Here is a 6,516-nt window from a genome sequence, read left to right on the forward strand (position 1 = left end):
CATGTGGGCACTCCTAAAAAGGCACGTGCGCTGGAGTGCCATCCACAGCGGCACCAACCAGCCTGGGGTCGGAAAGTGAACAAAGTAACGTGAAGTGTTATTGAGCAGCTTTTCCGGCCATGACGAAATGTCTAACCACATGTATAATGCTCTAGATATGTCTTACGTAATAAGTTGTCTTACGTAAGATTATCATTAGTCACATTTCTTGAGTACACCGGGTGCCCCATTTTCTGCTTGATTGAGTATCTCTCCCTCACAAAAGCGCGCAGAGTATCTCTCCCTTACACACGTGCGTTAGAAACACGTGGAACAAACGTAGATCAGAGACTTCCCAATGCGTATGTGTCCGTCTCTTTGTGGAAAAGTGCCAACAAAAGTGTTAAAAATCCATATTGTGTAAAAGCTGTTGCAACTTGAAACGCATTTTGCTTCGATAGATTAGGTTCGATTGCTAATTCATGCGTCGATTTCTGGGAAAGTGCAATCAAAAGAGTTATAAATGCGTGTCGCTAAAATGTTGCTCTTGATAGTCGCAACTTGAAACGTATTTTGTTCAAATGGATCTATTCTAGAAGATCACATCGTCGCTAAAAGCGTGTACTTGTAATGTGTGGGCGCCCGTGAGTTCTAAATTTAAGCCAAAATCTATAGATGCTCTGCTTGTCACAAGCTTTATACTTGTCAACAAATGTATTGAATTACTTTTCCAGGGCAATACACTCAAACTAGAAGCATTTAATATTAAAAATCTTCATGTAGTATGGCTGTCCCAGATAGATAGTTGTTAGGCCTATTTTGTAAGAATGGTTCCATCCATTGACAACATTCCTGCCAACAATATGACTCACCGGTATAGATAGTTGTTAGACCTTTATTCTGAATATTGCTACATTCATTGACAACATTTCTGCTTACAATATGTTACTGAGAAAGGCTCCCAGACAACATCTATTGCATCATATCTTTATACGAATGAATTATATGGGCATTTATTGTACATGTTTTGCCCAACCGAGCTAGGAGCAGGGCACAATAAAGCTAAAAACACACATGTACTCGTAAAAGCACGTGGATCTAGTAGAAGTTCGTCTTCTTCTCGCTTCTTGCGTATGTAAATGGTCATGGTGAAAACCATTGGTAATGCTTACTAATGGCAAAAACATAGTGTTGTATTGGTTTAGCAATAATTGATTTGTAAAAGCGACTGCGGAATCTAAAAATTTCAATACTACTTATATGTCTAAAGTGAATGAGTTTTTCTATGATTTTTACGTTACCAAACAAGACAGCACCATCCTCATCTTCTACTCTGTTTGAGGCATATAATTGGCGGATTCTTTGATGGATGTTTTATTTTCCATATTGCACCCTGCTGCTTGTAACTGAACTGTGGAAAATCACCCAAGCTAACCGTGTAAATGCCTGTAAAACATTTTTCACGCAGAGGCCGTTAAACTCTCCCACAGTGCCCAAAGACTTAACCCCGAATCTACAATGAATTGTTCTTGATTGCTTTCAGAAGCCGAAGAAGATCCTTACAGCTGAGGGTGACGGTTTTAATGGACAATTCAAATTAAGCAAAGATGCCATTAGAACCCTTGACATGGACTTTGAGTGGTCAGTAAGTGGACATGCTCGGGTGAGGAGAGCTGGTGTGGGTACCAGAGCGGAGGAGGAGAGAGTGTCATTGTTTACAACGGATCATCCCTGCATCACTATAACTCTCAGAAAAATGCTAACACTTTACATTCAACACTGGAATTAACACTTTAGGGACGTACCCTCTACACGAACTCCTTCGACCTTGTTCACAGAATGAATGACCCTTCTATCCTTTTATTTCCAGCAGTGACGTGAGGAACGCACTACTTTTTCAGGAGGGGGTCATAAGTATCAGAAAGTCTATGTCGCCCCCGTCTTTTTAGAGAAGTCCCTATAGTGTTAATTCCTGTTCTGGATGTAAAGTGTTGCATTTTTCTATAATATATTCTACCAACACAGATCATGCTAACTGTCGGGACCTTCATATGACTGGTGGAAAGCCGACGCTAACAAACAAGAAGGATTTAATAGACGATAAAATAGATATCAGAATATTGCTCTGCTGACTGAGAATAAAGGTTTCATGAATAGAAAACGTTTTCTAAGATGATTGTTATATGGCTAATTTTCCTGTTTTGAGCTCCAATTGAAGATTTCATAATGTTGCAGATAAAAGTCAACCCGTTAAAGTAGCTGCAATAGAAACAGACGAAGAATAGTTCTTATTTGTATAAACTTTTATTTATCTATTCATACGTAAGTTTTATTGTATACTTTTCTTTTGTTTTGCGTGCAATTGATCGTCAGGCATGAATTTGCCATAAACATGTAATTTTACTCAAAAAAAATAGTGCAAGAAGGAAGGAAAGAAACTTAAGGGAGGACTGAAGGATGAAAGAAAGAAAGAAAGAAAGAAAGAAAAAGAAAGAAAGAAAGAAAGAAAGAAAGGAAGGAAGAAAGGAAGAAAGAAAGACCTTTTGCAATGTACCCGACCACTTGTTTTCCAAAGAAGAAGTCATGCGTAATACGTTATCCACATGCCTTTGATTAGGTACAATGGACTCTCCATGTGACGTGTCCCACTGTCTGCTGCAGAGTACGTCTCCGCATCCCTTTGTTTAAGCCCCATTTACAAATCAAGAATTTAGCTCGGCCGAGTTGTCAGCTATCTCTAAATTACGAGGAGGTATGACCCTGATGCCGACAAAGAAACTCTGCCATTTGTTCGTATTCATCAGAGTCATGCCTCCTCGTAATTTAGAGCTCGCTGACAACTCGGCCGAGCTAAGTTCTTGATTTGTAAAGGGGGCTTAAATGGGGCTTTAGGAACAACAGGTTGGAGAGAACCACGTGTGACGTGTCCCAGCCTCTACTACACGTGCACCGGCACCACGTGGAACTGACATGGGGTCAACGGCGTTCTAATGGAAGTTTCGATTTCTGGAAAAGTGCCTGCAAGAGTTAAAAATGCGTGTCGCGAAAAGGCAGCGTTATTAATGGAAAGCAGAGACTTGAGAATTATTTTGCTTGAGTAGATTTATTCTAAAAGATCACATCGTCACTAAAAGCTGTGGTACTTGTCCTATATGTGACCCGTGAGTTCTAAATGTACATCAGAACGAGTACAAATATATTACTCTGATTACTACACACAGTTCAAAACTGCTAACAACCATTTTTAGAAGTTTTGATTAGAAGCATTCGTTTGAAATGTCTTGCTCTTCAAGTAGTACGGCGCTCCCGGATAAAAATTTATGTTTGTTTTACCTTTTAAAATATTTTGAGAAATGTTTCATTTATATTCACATAACATTCCTGCCAACAATATGTTGCTAATAAAGGCAAAACAAGGTCTATTGCATGTTTTACATGTATATATATTAAACTGTGTCAAACTTTCTTGTGTTTTTGTGGCAAGTCGCATATTAAGCTTACCGTGTATATGTCTTTAAGACATTTGCACCCAGAGGTCCTTAAACTATCCCACAGTCCCCACAGACTATATCTAGTGGGCTGTCTTGGACATGCCCGGGCCTGTGTGGATTCTACTCGTAACCTTGTCCACAGAAGAAGGAGGGAGGGAGCAACATCGACTAATGAGTAATAGAAGAGCACTCACGAAAGCACGTCACAGGTTGGCCCGAGTGGCCTGTAAGAGCTCAGTACTCTAAATAACTCTCAGGACGAGTCCTTCACATTGCTTCAGTTCACAATACGCACGAGATCTTGTGAAGTATGTCTTAATTTTTGATTGCATTGAACCATGTCTGTGGGTTAATGAATGAATGGAGACCTTTATTGTACATTCATACCCACTGGGTTCAGTACAGGTCACAATAAATGATACAACATGATATAATGATACAATGAATCTACACTACTCAAGAATCGTATTCTACTGCGTACATTCGGCTTCTCTTTTCTTTGTGATATTGAAAATGTAAGAACAGATATGCTTTATAAGTAAAGGTTTGTCTAGATTCATAAGGAATATAAATTTGTCTATATTACTTAGTCGTGTGAAATGGGGGAACATGGAATCTATTAGTCTGTAGAGTTCAGCTCTCTCTTTGTTGTGCAAGCTACATTCTACTACAAAATGATGTTCGTCTTGTAACTTATCTAGATTGCAGTATCTACATATTCGTTGTTCTAGAGGAGTGCGGTTATGTCTTCCGGTTTCGATGTGTAATTTGTGGCAAATGAGAACAAGCCAATCAGCTCTAATAAACAATTCAAGCTAATTAAAGATACGGCTGACGACACTTCTGCGTAAGATCACGTGTTAGTGAGATCACGTGTCCGTAACTCGCGTGACGTTCTAAAGTGATTGATCATCAGTATTGATCCTGATGAATGCAACAGTGGTCGTTGAAAATTTAATCTGCGTTTAGTTTTGTGTTGGAAGAAAGTTTAGCTTTGTACTATGATTACTACCAACACAGATGAGCTTCCATGATAATCAAAATTGTCTTTATGGCCATTGGATAGTTGGATACTTTGTTCACCCCATTCGCTATCATACATCATTATTATACGTTCTTATTTTCATGCTTACAACATACAACTATTCACAAAATACATCAAAATAATTTTTCTGTATCTGTAGTTTTTACCATTATGATGATAATGTTGTTTCCCCTATTGTTTCTTTTATCACTGTGGTTGTTACATTTTATATTTTGTTACATTTCCATGGACATATCTTATCTGAAAGCAAAGAATAAAGTTCTAAAGGTGATCGGACTAAACAAACTTGAAATAGGGGTGTTAACCCAACAAAAATGGTGATGGCGGAAGTGGCAGCAAAGAGGACGGGGCGTCGTGACCCAGATGACACTCCAGAACAACTTCAACGGGCAATTCAGACTCATCAAGGGTGCCACCAGAATCAATGACGTTGGTGCAGAACACTAGAACAATGGATATTGATTAACTGAAGAGAGATCGTGAAGCACGTGGCCGGATAACCCGAGGTGCTTGTCAGAGCTCATGGGCCCACGTAACAATTCCGAAGTATACTTGTCATTTGTCACATTTGTTAAAATCTCGGGTTTTTAAAGCTCAGATATGAAGTTGGTTTCGAAAGTTGTGTGGTGATCAGAAATATCTTGAAACTTAAACCACACAAAAGTGCCATGAAGCACAACTATCGTATACAGCCAAACCTGTCAGCATTGTAAGTATGTTATACAGACGCATGATTCTACCACTACTTGAGTATTGCGACATTGTTTGGGAAAATTGTAACATCACCAAGCAGCGACAACTTCAGGTTCTTCAAAATCGAGCTGCCAGGGTCATCCTACAAATGAAGCGACGATCCAGTGTCCAAGACCTACACAGCAGACTCAACTGGAAGTATCTTACGCAGCGGAGAAAGGAACACATGTGTGTGATGGTCTTTAAATGTATTAACGGGCTTGTCCCGACATACCTGGATACCACCTTTGTACACAACCACCTGTTACACAGCCATAACACCAGACAAGCCTCTTTGCTCCATAAACCCAATTACACAAACACAGCTGGCCACCGCACATTTGCATACAGAGGAGCAACATATTACAATACCCTTTCGGCGGACATTAGACATGCACCAACTCTACGGCAGTTTAAAGCTGCCCTAAGACACACTCCTCCGCACATGGACCTCTGACCTCCACCGTTGACGTTTTTGTTCTGACCTCGACAACTGTTCTTGGTAAAGACGCTTCGGTTTATTTGTATATATTGTTTGTTGTCCTCTGGTTGTCTTACTGAATGTAACACGTTTCGTTTTTGTTATTTATGTAGTGGGCCCCCTTGGAAATCAACTTCAAACAAGTTGAAGGGGCTACCCACATGTTTTGAGATGAATAAATAAATAAATAAAACCTGTACTAGTGACCACATCTACATAAGGACCACCCGGTCAGTGATACATACAGTCAAATTACGTCGATGTAGGTTAGACATCCAGGTAATAAGATACGCCAAAAATAGTTACTCAAGCAACTGGATATGGTTTTGAAACGGTCAAACGTTTCGGAAAGAATCCACTTTCCTTCGTCAGTGACACTGAAGTGATCTGCAAGAAACAGGTCTTTTATACTCTAACTATGAATGAAGACAATTTCAGATGTCCAATAGGAAAGGTTGTAAGACAATTCAGACTGAAGACAATTTGGATTCCAAAGAAAACAAAGCTAAGCCAAATTCAAGCTGAAGACAATTTGGATTTCAAAGGATATCAAGGCTAAGACACAGTTAATGCAAATGAGTCAATTAGCTCCTGTTTCTTTCCGAAACGTCTGACCGTTTCAAAACCATACCCAGTTGCTTGAGTAACTATTTTTGGCATACAGTCAAATTGTACAGGTGACCGACTCTACAATGTACATAAGGACCACCTGACCATTGATATACAGTCAAACCTGTACAAGTGACCACCTCTACATAAGGACCACCTGGCCATTGATATACAGTCAA

This window comes from Branchiostoma floridae, chromosome 2 (assembly GCF_000003815.2).
Source record: "Branchiostoma floridae strain S238N-H82 chromosome 2, Bfl_VNyyK, whole genome shotgun sequence".
Taxonomy (NCBI): domain Eukaryota; kingdom Metazoa; phylum Chordata; class Leptocardii; order Amphioxiformes; family Branchiostomatidae; genus Branchiostoma; species Branchiostoma floridae.